At 39.6% G+C, this 15,774-nt stretch overlaps 1 protein-coding gene across 2 annotated transcripts in view; it reads left to right on the plus strand.

The window, feature by feature from the left end:
• The window catches only part of Khc-73 (Kinesin heavy chain 73), a 114,396-nt gene that overhangs the window by 28,695 nt on the left and 69,927 nt on the right, over window positions 1–15,774 (plus strand). The window lies entirely within an intron of this gene.

The raw sequence follows: 15,774 nt of genomic DNA on the forward strand, positions 1-15,774 counted from the left end.
GGTGGGAACAGCGGGGGGTTGATCATTGAAACCTGTGGCGTGGCGTGAATTGCGATGTATCGATTGTTATGCTATTTAAACGTATGGTAACAATCGATTATTGATGTGTCCGCTGCGAACACCCTGTTTATCGATCCTTTTCCATAGGTTTCAATGGCATAACAATCAATATATCGCAATGAAACCTGTCGCTCCTTCGTCCAATGACCTCGATGGACGAGACTTTACCGATCTGTCTTCTTTCAGTTGACAGGGTGTCTAGCAACCTGAAACCGGGAATACGTACCAGAAATAATTTTTGGACTTAATTTTGCAATTAGAATAATAGGTACTCCAAAATAGGTAAACATAATTTAACGGAAAAAAACACAAGGAAATTGGCAACTAAGGCTAAGAAACAAATAAACCGAGTACCTAGAAAATTTCGGGCTGGTTTCAATTCCCTTCTTGGCCAGGAAACAAAAATATCGAAGTAAAAAATATAAACTGTTTAACTATTTGGAAAAATGGGAGGAAATCAACCATAAATTCTTATCAGCGAACTTCTGAGAGCTACACTGGAAAAAATACACATTTGATCTAGAGTCCAGACTCTTAAAAACATCGACAAGAAAAAATAGGTACTCTTGATTCAATCAGATTTAAGCTTAAATCAAGAACCAAGCCCCTCAATTTGAGAGGATTTCCTTTTGATTTAAGCTTAAATCTGATTGAATCAAGAGTCCTTTTTCTTGTCAATGTTTTCAAGAGTCTGGACTCTATAGATCCAATGTGTTTTTTTTTCCCAGTATAAATTCTTATCCAGCTTCAAAATGTCAGCGAACTTCTAAAATCTATGACCATGGTTTGATTTTTTCTTTTCTGTACAAATGTGTGCATAAAAACTTCCTCAATGCTTGAGGGCGGATACTTTTAAGGTACTTTGGATTATGGGACCGTTTCTCCTCGACGGCCTCACATCCGTCCTCTAATAATTAGATCCTGAATACAATTTCGTCTCAGGAAAAGAAATGACGAATTTCGCCCCGATCTTCAGACGTAGCGTGGACATTGGACGAGGTTTCTTCCTTCGAGGCGTCGCGGTGGGATCCCGCGAGGAGAAAGAGCAGACCTAAATCTGGATTGCACAAAACTTCATTCCATGACCAAACTTCAACAAAACCCTGAAATCACTCTGTTAGGTTACACCTCGACCAGAGCCTCGAGCTTTTGAAGCGACTGACCACGCGCGTGCGGTCGATGTATCTTTATTTGCCAGCGCCCAAAACTTGTATGCGAAAGGCTATCTCATCAGCACTGCCGTGCTAAGAGAGAATGCCGTATGAGCCCTCAGACGTTGCCAAGTTCCCCTCTATAAGAACCGAATTAACTGGAAATTTTTGAATGTTTCGCTTCACATTTTTCAGAAGATTTTGTTCGCAATTTGATCTAAAATATCTGAAAATTTCAAGGAGAAATATGCACAACACTCTTCAAAAATACATATTTTATTCGGAGAGATTTGGCAACTTTCGAATGTTCATACGGCGTTTTTCCTTAGCACGACAGAGTAGCTATGTGTACGGCCATGAACAAAACGCGCCCTTGGAACTTTGTATTTAACGGGACTCGAACTTCAGCGGCTGTACCCGGAACCAGTAGTGGCGTACTTTGCGATATACATAAGTATCGATCTATCTACGATTTAAACGTTTTGAGAGCTTTTTTTGAACTTGGGAAATGATTTCAGAGAAAACTAGTGGCACCATCGTGTTTCTCCCGAACTTTTACATACAAATCAACAGTAAAATCGCAAATCCCTCGCACATGCTACATCTCCATCAATGCAGTAGAAAACCCTGTGAAAAACACAGGGATGTTGGGGGAAGTAGCTTGAAAAACACACAGAATTTTGGCGTTTTACCGTAGATGGGTGAGCATTTTAAATTTTAACAGCTGAAATAATATCTGACTGAATTTTGCCGTTTCTCTCCCCTGCTTATTCAGGCAAAGCGAAAGAAAATCTCTCTGAATTTCCAAAGTCCCACTGCTGAATTTTCCACGAGGTCAACAAAAATTGTCCTTCTGCGGTGCTATTTAAAGGGCTTCTTCAAATCTCCCTTACTTAATCACAGTGTAAACCAAATTGGAACCCCTCTCGGGAAAGGAGGCGTTCGAGGAACGACCGTCTATGAATACGACCCTAATACTGCCGTGCTAAGGAGAAACGCCGAATGAACATTCGAGAGTTGCCAAATCTCCTTCAATCAGGCGTTTATTTTTGAGGAAAGTTACGAACACTTATCCTTGAAATTTGCAGGGACTCCAGGTGAAATTGCGAAGAAAATAATCCGAAAAATTGGAAGGAAAATATTCATACGTTTACCAGGGAATTCGTGTTTTATCAAAGGAAATTTGGCAACGCCTGGAGGTTCATACGACGTTTTTCTTTAGCACGGGAGCCTAATAGTCCGCTCGTTTTTCAAGACAGCAACGTGAAAAAAAAGGAAAGAAATCACACACCGCTCGACTCGCATATTTATTCAGTGGAACGGGATGAAGTGCGGAAGGCCACAAGCGCATTAGACCGAGCTTACGAGACACCCCCCTCCCCTCGCCCCGCCGATCCTCCCTCTGTCAATCGTGGGCAATCGATTTCCATCAATCGGATATCAAAGCGGCGACGGCGACGCAATGGGAATACGAGTAACGAAAGTCCACGCGGCGTTGCCAACCGCAACCCACGTCGTCCCGCTGTTAAAAAACGGAAAAATTCCGGTTTGAAAAATAATTCCAGGGTGTCTACAAGTCGGGAATATCTTGAAAGTCCGGAAATAGTACTGATTTTTTAAGAGCGGTCCGGAAGCACTGACACAGTGCGGAAATTTCGCAAGAAGGTGGGGGTATATATACAAGTTTCCGTCAGGGTGTCTACAGGTCCAGAATTTCCGGAAAGTCCGGAAGTAGTACTGATTTTTTAAGGGCGGTCAGGAAGCACTAAAAAATTCCGCAAAAAGGTCCGGAATCCATTTCAATTTTTTGTCATTTTTACCGCATTTTAAAATTTTTGAAATTTTTCTATTTTCGTCAGATAGAGGTATTGAAAAAGTACGAAATTTTTCTGTTAGAGAGGGTACTGAATTTCTTGAGAATGTACTGAAAAAGTACTGTAAAAGTACTTATTTTTGACCAGCCTGTTTTAGTATACACTCTGTCCCGTGTTTTGACTCATAAATTGGACCGCGTTTAGCAGATTGGAACCAAGCTACATCAGCTATTGCCAAATTGAACTGGGCAGTTTAACAAAAGAACGTTTGTGCGGATTTCTTTGAAATTTTTCAGAAATTTGCTTCGTATTATACAAAATTCACTGAAATTTGCACTAAAATTCGCACAACCGTTTTCACGTAAAAAATTTAACTGTCCGATCTTTGGAAATACATATAGCTGGTGTGGCTTGGTTCCTCTCTGTTTAACGCGGTTCGATTTGCAGCGAGAAGTGTCGCAAAAACATGATGTGTAGGCTTACGCTTGCTTTTATCTCGTGCTGCCGAAAGAATAGTTTGGCATCGTATTTTTTCGTTCGAAGCGCACAGACACCGTCTTCGATATCCACCCGTCAACACAGAGGTACTCTGCTCTAGGGAGGGGGTTCGTAATACTCTGATGGTGGTTGGTTTTGAAGGTGCGGATTAGCGGATTACGATTACGGCGCGGAGTTACGCCCGAATCCAAGCCGAAACCCAGCGACTGACATCCGACCTGCCGTCAACACACTGACCCACTCTCTCGCCCTTGACTGCCAAGTGTGGCTGAAAAACCGCTAGTAACACGAATACGCGCGTATATTAGTTGTAGAACAATTTCAGAGCTTTTGATCCAGCAATTTGGTATCACCGGATTTCCTCCCTTTAAACCTATGCTAAATATTCGATTCTTATCAGAGCACCTGGTCCCTCCGCGGATCGATACATTTCCATAGGTTAAATGGAGAAAAGACAATGTTGCCAATGGGCCTGTTGCAAACTTTTGCTAGAGCAAAACTAAGAGTTGTTTCTTATAGATAATGCCTCAAAAATCACGATGAGCGCATCGGCAAAGTCTGAAACCTGTTGCAAACTATTGCCAGAGCAAAACTAAGAGTTGTTAAAATGTAACGCATATCTTCAGTTTTCGGCATTATTTTTCATAAATATTCAAAAAAGTAAAATTGAACCAAAAATATGTTAAAACATCGTTAAAGGAAATGTATTGATTCATTGAATCACCAACGAAATATTGTCTCCTCACTGAGTGCGGACTAGACTCAAGGTTTCAGCCTTTTAAAATTCAAGGTGGAACGCTCAACATTGCTAACTTTTTCGTAGCTACCTGTTGCGATGGAATTCATCTTCACCTTTTCCTTGTCCAATTTTTGTCACCTCGTATTGACTCTTTAAAAATCTCAATGCAAATTTTGGCAGCAGCGGCAATTTTGTACTTGGATTTTCAAACGTAAGAAGACGTTGTGAATGAATCGAGCGACTTATGTTTATTTTACAATTGTTCATTGAAGAAGATGTTTTTTAAATGCTACAATTAATATTTAAAAGATTTGATACCTAAATCTGACAGTTCGTTTGTCGACATTTTGCTGAATTTGGTTCAAAACCCAGGATTTGTTTATTCAACCACTACTTAGCCTTATATTTAACAATTTCTTATTTTGTTTCACACGAGAGTTGCGATTTAAATTCACCTTGTAATGAATTTTTATTAAGTGAATTCTTGAAATATCAGGGGAGAATAAAAAAGAGGGGATAAAATCCAGTTTAACTTGCTACCCTAGCTCGTCAGAATTTCATTTAAAGATGTTACACTTTCCACTGAAGAGCGTTTCCCTAAAAAATGAGTTTGTTACAAAATGTTCGATCTTACAAGTGATAGCGTCGGAAAATCCGAAAATGTCCTTTTCTAGGAATACGTATTATTTTATTCATGTATTTATATTTTTTTCCCCACAAATCCTTCTTGAATCCTCGTTATTCCAGTTCGTCGTCTCCCGGTCGAAGGGACCTAACTCCACTCCAAGGTTGTAAAATTAACTCAAATAATTAAATTTTTTACAAGATTGTATCTCTTCAATTTTTTCCTTAAATTTGTCTGAACTTCTGCGTGAGAGTAGAAGGAAAATCAGTGAAATTTTTATTCGGAAAAGCCCAAGATGCTCCCGGTAAAAATGTAATTTGCGAGGGGACATTTGGCAACATTGAAATGCAGTTACGTTCTTTTGTGAGAGAAACGACGAGTTGATCCGAACCTCCAGACTCTCGCAAAATATTCGATGAGAGGAATTAGCGAAATATTAAAAGAATTGGGGAAAATTCCCGAGCGAGTGCGTGAAAATGTGGAAAGCTAGAACTTTTCGCCTCCAGCTCTGAACTTTATAAATGTGTTTTGAACTTTTAAACACACCATGGAGGGATTTGTCGAAGCAACTCGGAACACCCTCGATAAGTTGAGAATGCTTCTTAATCCTTCAATGTTTCGTTTTTGAAGGATCCCACACGACCTCACACTTCATTGCGGCGCCAGGAGAAAATCATATCCAGCGGCGTGGCATGATTTGCGAAATATCGATTGGTCTGCCGTTTGAACACATGGAAAGGATCGATATACAGACAGGGTTGCCACAGTTAGGGAAAACCGGGAAATGTCAAGGAATATTAAAAATTAAGGGAAGACCTGGAATTATCAGGGAAAGTTTGTTATTTATTTGCTCTTTAGGATGGGTTTGACATTTAGAACAACAAATTTCGCCTGAAAACTATTTCAAATTATTTCTTTTTAAGCATCTGGTATATCTTCAATTGGCAGGGAATTTTACTCAAATGTGCCAGGAAAATCAAGGAAATGTCAGGGATTTTTAGTTTGTAAATTTTGTGGCAATCGTGTACAGGGTGTTTTACACGAACACCTTACACTGAAAACAAAAGTAGCTTAGATCAAGCGTGATGATTCTTGAATTTCCCGCCAAGATTTTTTTTTATCTTGCTTTAAGCTGACTTTTTCTTGATACGAGAAAAATAATGTTCGGGTTAAGCAAAAAAGTAGCTTATATTAACCTGAAAAATTCTTGATTTAAGAAGAAATACTTCTTGGCGGCTTTAAGATTCTTTTTTTTTCAGTGTAGTAATCGATTCTTTACCATAGCTTCGATTGGAGAAATATCGATAATCGATTGTCCTCGCCCCTATGATGATGCCGGTGTCGCCCCACTCCGCTTTTCCGTAAAATGATGACTTTACGAATTCCGATGAGCGCGGGTCACTAATTTTGTAGACCGATGCGCGCATCGTGTTTCGTTTCCCCCTCACGATTTCGCTAACCTCGTCATCAATTTTACGTCAGTGTCTTTGCTTGTTTGGATTCGGAATGGTAAACAGCAATTGTTCCCAAGCGATACGTCCACTATCGTTCGACGGAACTGTCAAGAGACCTGAACCTTGGCAGGAAAATACGATCAAATATGAATAGCGCGGTTTATCGCTGGTGCACTTTGTGTGATCAGTCCTATGCTCGAAGGTTGAGAATCACAACAGGTCGCTGAAAAGCAGAAAAAACGCCAACTGAGATATTCGCTGAGCTTGGTAGCAGAAAATTCAGGAGGCCACGCTGCACTGATGATGGGCCCTATTAGATTCTAAACGCGCCTGCAGTTGTCTGTCGTGACTGTGTCAAACAGCAATCAGCACAACTCTAACAAACAGCATTTCTCTTTAAGAAGGGATAATTGCGCTTAAATGAGCTTCTTCCTTCTGTATTTAGATTTTCAGTTTCATACTGATAATAATTACCAACTTTCTGAAATATTCAATCCTTATGACAGAGGTTTGTCTCATGGCTCAAGCATACAAGGTGACAAGGTGACAAGTTCTTGAAAAGTCAAGGAAAACTTGGAAAAGCTAGGGAATTATACCCAACCCAGAAAAGTAGATTTTGCTACGGAACATTTATTTGTCTTCTTTCAGCCAAAACATTGTCTTCTGCTTCTTCCTCTACAAACGACTAGGGCATAGCTCTTTTTGTCAGGCCATTCAGTATCGACCACAATAAATTATATAAATATTAAAAATTCAAAAATCACTAAAAATCAAGGGCTCGTCAAATCAATAAAAACATTGTAGTTTGCCAAATTCAAGAGCTTCCAAGTGGTCGTAAAAAACGTTTTTTTGAAACGCAGAAAAAGAAAGTTGAAAATTCAAGGAATTTCATATTCGAAAACCCTGGAAAGTTTGGTAATTTTCAAATTCAAGAAAACTTGTTGCTCTAGGAAGATTTCCAAAGGAAGTCCCGTTTCGGCCTTGAAAATATTTGGCAACACCGCCAAACTCATCAAGTTTTCAAATCGCCAACTTTACAATCCGCGTTGACTCGTATGATTCAGTTTTATGAGTCGCTGCTCCTCGCGGAAACCATAAATAGTCATAGGCCCGCGCGGTGACACAATGCGACCGGAACTGCGCGCTGCAGTTTCGTTATCCTTTTCGCGATTTTCAATTCCTATAACGTCACCTTCCGGCCCAAGAATCATTAGCACCATGCGAAGTTCAAACATTTCCGCCGATATTTTATTTTTTTTACAGAGAAATAAATTGTTGGTTGAAGTTTGAAAATTTCCCCGAATTTTATCGGCAGCCCGAAAAAAATCCAGGAAAATTTTCGGAGAGCTTCGTTGAACAATTTCTTTGTAAAAAATTAAATGGCGGCGGAAATTTTTAAACGTCGCATGGCGCTTTTGATACTTTGGCCGGAAGGTGACTTTAATCCGTCATGAAACAGCTTGATTTGTATGTAGCTATGTCATCCCAAGAACCACCCTCCGGTCTCTTACGAACCGAACGCATTTTATTTCGTTATCAAATCGTTGAAAACAATTAATTCCAACAAATTGTTGTTTTTGCCCTTGGGCACGTTGTTTTCGAACCGATTGGTTGACTTACTTGTAAATTGTCTCAAAACTCCCTACGGCCGTGTTGTGTAGGACTAGGAGTAACCGGGAAAAAACGGTATTTTTTAGTGAATGAAACATTTTAAGGAAAATTAGGTAGGAATCAAGGAATTTGTTCCAGAAACCGGGAATCTCCTCTTTTACTGATATAAGAGATCATTTCGTTTTCAAATTTTGCTGAAATCTCAAGTACTTATTTGTCATTACCTAAGCTTTATGTTATTTCACCTTAGCCACCACTATTGACCTCTTCAATGACACACTTGAATCTTTAAAGCGTCAAAATAATAGAGAGGCTTTTATTGACCAAATAATGATAGAATCAGGAGCGGTTTTGGAATTTAAAATTTGAATAAGCACCCAAGAGGTGGTGTAGAACAGTGGCGTGGCGTGCTTTGCGATATATCGATTAATCTACCCCTTAAACCTGTAGAAAAGGATCAATAAACAGGGTGTTCGCAATAATCGATTCTTTAGCCCAGCATCAATTGGAGAAATATCGATAATAGATTATTCATGCCTCGCCAATGGTGTAGTAAAATGAAAGAAATCGATATTCATTTCTGGAGCTGATAATTCATGATAATGAGTTCCATACACCATGCATTAAGATGAAAGTAGTATTTTAGCAAAACGTGTTGAGTGTCTCGATGTTTGCTGACTGCCGCTATAGAGTATAGATTCAACTTAAGAGCCACCCTCCGTCCCTCTACTTCTCTTCAGAACGAAACGCATTTCCTGAAAGGGCCGTCTCCTGTTCTCTCACGCCCGCTGGGAATTCTCCCCGGGAAACTCCTAAATTAGGTTATAACAGGCGGAGTGCTAAGGCTAAGTAGATTTTTAAAATTGAAAGTTGTCCCCTACCTCCTCTTCGCATTAGTTTTAGCTAACCCTAAGCGCCTGTATTGATTTTCGAAATAGGCGCTTGTATTCGAATTAATGCAATAAGGAATGGTGACTGACGTCATCCTTCCCGCGGGACTCAGAGGAGTATCCAGGAATTTGGCAACACTGGATTTCCTCCATTTAAACCTAATATGTTTAATAATCGATTCTCGTCGGAGCACTTGGCGGGCCTGGCCTCTTTAAGAATCGATACATTTCCATGAGTTCAAATGGAGAAAAACAATGTTGCCAATTTTCTGGATTCGCCAATGGCGGCACTCAAAAAAAGGTATGACTCTGAGACCCATAAAAAATGGCTCGGAGATCCATAATTTCTAACCAAAGTGACTTACTGTCTACAGTATGGCTTTTCGAGCCATACTTTATTGGTTGTGAACCTATAAGCATCACCCTGTATTTTTGTCTTAAAATTTTTATTGAATTTAGATATGATCGTCAATTACATTCTCTGAAAAATTGGAGGCAAAGTAGTCACAAATTCCTTTGAAATTTAGTAAATTCAGCAACGCACGAAGGCTAATACGACGTTTTTCTTCAGCGCGGCGAAATCGCTCTACCCGTTCGCACCACTATCATCATCCCTTAATGTGATTCGAGTTGCAGTTTGTTCTTTGTCGTAGCGCATACACCCCCCCCCCCCCCCGGCCACCGTCCCCCGGTCCGGCCCCGAGGGTCTTGTATTTATTTAGTCGTAGCGCTAACTTATCGTGCATGCACATTACGGGCAAGTCGCCACTCTTATCGATCAGATCTGGAGCTCTCGTGCAATCCGCGAGGCGAACCAGAAGTGTTGCTCTATTGCTGCATTTGAATGTCTCTCCCGAGTGCATATTTCTACGCCAAAATCGACGTTGTCAGATTTGCATCGGAAATGGGCCTGTCGCAAACTTCAGCCATAGAAAAAAGAAGAGTATATTTTATAGGAAATTGTTTAAAAATCAATTGAATCGGTCATTTACAAAAGGGCTCAAGCGCCAAATATAAAAATACGAAAAAAATAGTAGAAACTGTATGAACCAGCCCGTTTTAAATTGCAGATTAATTGATAATGTGATTAATGAATTCATCGCTTTAATATTTTAGAGCTCCGAGATTTATAAGGGGTCAATTAAAACGGTTATTACCATTTTCCTTGAATTCTCAATTTTGGCGTTTGAGCCCTTTCGTAACTGACCGATTCAATTCGCATCTAAACATCAACATTTCTAGAAAAGAGAGAGAGAGAAAATGTTGTAACTTTCTTAAAACTAGCCCTATTCATGATTAGATTCAAACTTCGCAACATACACAGTGCATTAGCTCAAGAATACATTTTTTCAGACGAAATTCTCGATAGTCCATAAACATCTTGAAATGATAATGCATTCGGTCCAGGTGGTTAACGAACTGTCAAGCAGAGATGACTTGGTCGTCGTAACACGCAGAAATATTTCAAGTCAAGTGACATGTATGGTTCAAGGAAGCTCACCGAACTTGTTTAATGCGTGAACAAATGTTTACAAACCTCTTGAGAATTTGCAATATTCTCCGCTGTGCGCGGTTGCCATGACAAAGCACCTTCGCAAGCGAATTCATTTACCGTACTAGACTCTTATCCATGAAGTCTTCAAAATCTGCTAAAGGCTCTAAAAAATCGTTGGAAGACAGTCATTTAGAAGGGGCCGTGCACTTCTATCTCACATCAGTTTTGGTGGTTTGCACTGAGAAAAAGCTATGGCTATAAACCAATTAGTGGTTCATATGGAACACCATTAATAGTGAACGACCATTAATAGTCATTATCGTATATGAACTAACGATTATCGGTCTGGGAACCATACTGTGGTATAGATCGTAGTGTATTATGGTATATATACCATAACGAAGGTACTTGTACTATTATTAACCAATGTTACTACCAAAATTCTGAAACTCTTCACCTCTCTTAATTTAAAAATCTAAATTTTCGTATATACTCCCATTTTCCAAATTCTCTGTAAAGACGTTAATAGCCTGAGACGCTGAATATCTTAAAATTATACTAACTCACTAACCATTATATGTTGCCTTCACTACTATCAGTGGTGTTCCATATAAGCCACTAATTGGTTTATAAGCCATAGATTTCTCTCCGTGTATTGTATAAGAACGTTCAAAATATTTTGTTCTACTTTAAAACTTTTGCTGAAGCAAATTAACGACTTGTTGAATTCAAAACTACTCTTACCGTAGCTCGTGTTTATCCCCGAAATGAGACTTGGTGCGTATTTTAAAACTCTGTTCAATTATAGATCCGCGATGCACACGCAGACGAGTCAATGTCTGCGCCTTGATGCAACTATTCGTGCTCGGTGGATGTCCATATTGCATATTCAAAAAGCTGAAGGCGTTTTGAAAAATTGCACACATAGTGCAGGGCTCAGTCTTTGTTGATAGACCCGAGGACGAGTCAATTCCAGCGCCTTGATGCAACTATTCGTGCTCGATGAATGTCCATATTGCATATGCAAAAATCTGAAGGCGTTCTGACTTACTGCACACAAACCAGAGCAGTCTTTATCGACGGACACGAAGACACGTCGATGTCAGCGCCTTGGTGCAACTATTCGTGCTCGATGGATGTCCGTATTGCAAATACGAATAGCTGAAGGCGTTTTGAGGTATTGCTTTCACATTACAAGGCTCAGACACTGTTTATGAGTCTCGAAAACACGTCGATGTCAGCGCCTTGATGCAACTATTCGTGGTCGATTGATAACCTTATTGCATGTGCTTGAAGCTGAAGGCTTTTTGACAGACTGGTTGAGCACACAATTTTTCGACTTAGCACATATTTTTATGTTCAAAATGTCTCTTCTCGATTTTACATTTTTAATGGGAGAAAATTTACGACTGGTTGAATCAAGAACTACTGATACCTTATTCGTTCCCCCGTAAATCAGTGGCGTGGCATGCTTTGCGATTTATCGATTGATCGGTCATTTAAACCTGTGGAATAGGATCGATAAACAGGGTGCTCGCTACGAACACCTTAATAATCGAGTCTTTACCATAGCTTCAAATGGGAAACTATAGTTTCAATATATTGATAGTCAACGTTTCACGCTTCATCATGGGTTCAATTGGACCGCGTTAAACAGAAAGGAACCAAGCCGCATCAGCTATTGCCAAATTTAATTGGCTAATGTAATTTTTTACATGAAAACAGTTGTACGGATTTTCGTGCTTCCATTGAATTCTCTCCATAGTACGAAGCGAATTCCTCAACATTTTCAAAGGGATCCGCACAAACGTTTTCTCGTAAAAAATTTAATTGCCCGGTTAAAATCGGCAACAGCTGATGTGGCTTGGTTCCTTTCCGTTAAACGCGGTCCAATTTATCATACCTTGACATTTTCAATCCAATTACTTATTCACGCATCGCCGTGTGCATAGAACATGGAACGCGCAGCGTGTAGCAATTATGTTCTTTATAAACATATTGGCACCCCTTTTGGAAAATGTTTCGCACAGATATTCAAATCTCATTTTCCGACCCATGTTTCGCGGTATGGCAACTCGGTGAGCTTGAACCATCCACCCGCGGGCTCTTGTTTACCGGCGAAAACCCTTGAAATCGATTTTCACCCACTACTGTCATTATCATGATAAGAAACTCGGCTGCAATGAGCCAATTCGCCATGTTGTCTCATCGCTACCCTGAGACAACGAAAAAGACCGTTCGTGCGGGAAGATTATAAAATGTTCTTTCGACTAATTCGCTGTCGATTTATTTTCTCATTTTAATATATTTTTAAGTGTTTTTAAATTTAAATACGTGAACTTAAGAGCGGCTGGTTTTAAGGGCAGACGCAACTATTCTTTTTCGTGAGGAGGAGACCAAAAAGTAAAGAAAGACGAAAAAGAAGAAGAGGAAAACAATGAACAAAGCTGACAAGGTACTCACTGGGGAAACACACAGCTTTCAATTCAATGTTGAAGCGTCAACACCGTTTGAATTTTCAACCCCTCATTTTGTGAAATATTCAAAGCTTTATAAATCTGTATTATTTAGTCTCATTTACTTGGAAATAGGTAACTGAACTGGCTTTCGGATGAAAGCGTAGTTCAGGAGCTTTATTTTTATTTATATCAAAGGGCTTAAAAAGCTAAATAAGGAAAAGCTGAGCTCTCACTGAACTTTTCCGAGCGGATCTCTCTGATTTCTTCTTCTCGGGCGCGGTAAGACATTCTGTAGATTCCAAAACTCGATGATTTCTTTGAGAGGTCCAAAAATTTCAAGTGAGCAACGTTTTAAAAAGTCTCCAAGTTTGAATGTCAACGCAAGGGTCTCCTCGAAATCTGTCGCGCTTTGATCATTTTTGGAAAACGGTCATAGCTAGAAGAAACCGAGTTCACATAAAAAAACCACATTAGTCACCCTGTTAGGAATATTTTAGGGCAAGTTGATTAAAATCCGTGCAACAGTATACTCAGGAGGTCCCTTTTCCCGCGCCGCCGCCGCCATTAGTGCATTCAATCATACTCTCAGGTTTAATTCAAGCACCAGCTCATTAAAATTGGTGTAACAAGACGCGCAGTAGGTTAATCTTCCTGCAGGGCTGTCGGTGTATTTTCGCGCATAAAAATACATGTTTTTCCTCGGGAGGATTAAATTAAAGTAGCCATTTTTACGCACCACAACTGAAATTCGTTGTTTTCTATCTTCTCTACCGATGAATCGTATCTGATACATCAAGCAGGCGTGCTGTCGCTGAGATCGTATCGATATTGATTGGTTCGACATGTAAACATGGCCTAATCGAGAAATCTGTGGGAACGGGTTTTTGTGATTGATTTTTTATTCTTATGAGCACTGTTTGGCAGTGAAGAGTGAAATTACCAGGAATTTCCTCTTTTTCAGCTTTTCTAACTTAAATCCTAAAATTCTTGTTTGAGGCCATATTCTAGGGTTTCTAGCGACCGGGAAATCTGGCAGAACCGGGAAATGCCAGGGATTTTTTTGGGGGTGTCAGGGAAATCAGGGAAAACGTCCTCAGGGAATCTGCAAAAATTTGGCATGTCAGGGAATCTTATATGTAAGCAATTTTTATGTCAGGGAAACGTCAGGAACATTGAAAAACACGAATTTTCCTGAAAATGTTTCACGTATTTCACTTTTGCAGTAATTTCTACCGATGTCTTAAAAGTTTAAATTGGGACAAAAATATCTCGTATAAGTTTAAGCGTCGTACATTTAGCTCTATTTATTACATTATATTCCTAAAACATGAAAAAAATTCTCACTTACATCTGATCAGTTCAAACGTGTCGAAAAATTAGGAATGTTTTCCTTTTTGTCAGAGAATTTTGAATTTTTCCCCGGTATTTTGACCGTATCTGTTAGGGAAATCAAGGAAATGTCAAGGAGGTTTTTTTTTTTTTTTTTTTTTTTTAAATTGCCAGACACCCTGTGTTCTATTTTCTTTTAACCAAACGATACATCGAACCACCATCGAATTTTATCAATGCATTGGTTCAAAATGCATCCTTGCGTTTGAATGAGTAACTATACTGAAGCGAAGGAAGTCCAAACGCCCTCGAAACAGAGGAGAAACCGTGATTTCCGCGACGACCCTGCAACGCGCTGCGCGCCCCTTGACCCGGGTTCGCAATTTCTTAGCTCTCCCTGGAGGCGGCAGGCTAATCACCGCCGAGTTTTCCCGGGAATCCACCCAGGTCGCATTTCCTAGCGTTTCCTCGCCGATGATGAAAGGGCCTCGTAAACGACTATACACACCCCCGCATTCCCTCCAGACGTTAAATCAGGTTTAATTTCTGTACCGCAGCAGCGAAATGTTTATTTTTCAGAAGTCAACGAGGTTTTTTTTCTATTTGAACTTGGTTCGAAGTCAAAGCTGAAATTATGACTCTAGGTGGCGGTTTCGTTTTTGAACAGCGCACGGGGGAAAAAAAACACATTGGATCTAGAATCCAGACTCTTAAAAACATCCACAAGAAAAAATACTCTTGATTCAATCGGATTTTTGCTTGAATCAAGAACCAAGCCTCTTAATTTGAGCGGATTTCCTTTTGATTTCTTTTCCTTTTGATTTTTCCAGAAAATAAAGAGAAGAAAGAGGACAAACGAAAAATATGAAGAAGAATATAAAGAAGCAGACAAAAAGAAAGGAAAAAAGAAGGAAAGCAAGAAAAAGACAACACCGGAAAAAAACACATTGGATCTAGAGTCCAGACTCTTAAAAACGTCGACAAGAAAAAATACTCTTGATTCAATCGGATTTTTGCTTGAATCAAGAACCAAGCCTCTTAATTTGAGCGGATTTCCTTTTGATTTAAGCTTAAATCTGATCGAATCGACAGTATTTTTTCTTGTCAATGTTTTCAAGAGTCTGGACTCTAGATCCAATGTGTTTCTTTTTCCAGTGCGGTTGACTTACAGTCAATTTCCATCTCTCGAGTATTTTTTTTTCTGAATATAATTAATTGTTTAATAAAGACGATGTTTTAACTATTTTGACCGAAATTGACACTAAGTGACCAATCAACTCCAAAATGACTGTAAATGACTCTAAATTACCTAATTGCATATGAGTGTGAATTGTGATAAAATCACGGCATTTAAAACTCTCGCTGAACGTGAACGCCACCATTCTAGGTGCGGCACTCTCTTCAGAGCATGTTCCGTAAAATCAAGGAATTTTTCAATTTTGAACATGGAAACCATTCTCTGCTTGTCGATGACTCGATGACGATATTTTGGCCAGAAACCGTCGCGCTGTATCGTTAAAACTTACATGAAAAGTTATTCGGGAGGCTTGCAGGACAAAGCGCATAAACGTCAGTTTTTGCTGTTTCGAGAATTACGTATTTAAAATTTTGAAATTACATGGAGCCTTGGGCGAATAGAATTTTTAAAC

This window comes from Bemisia tabaci, chromosome 10 (assembly GCF_918797505.1).
Source record: "Bemisia tabaci chromosome 10, PGI_BMITA_v3".
Classification (NCBI taxonomy): domain Eukaryota; kingdom Metazoa; phylum Arthropoda; class Insecta; order Hemiptera; family Aleyrodidae; genus Bemisia; species Bemisia tabaci.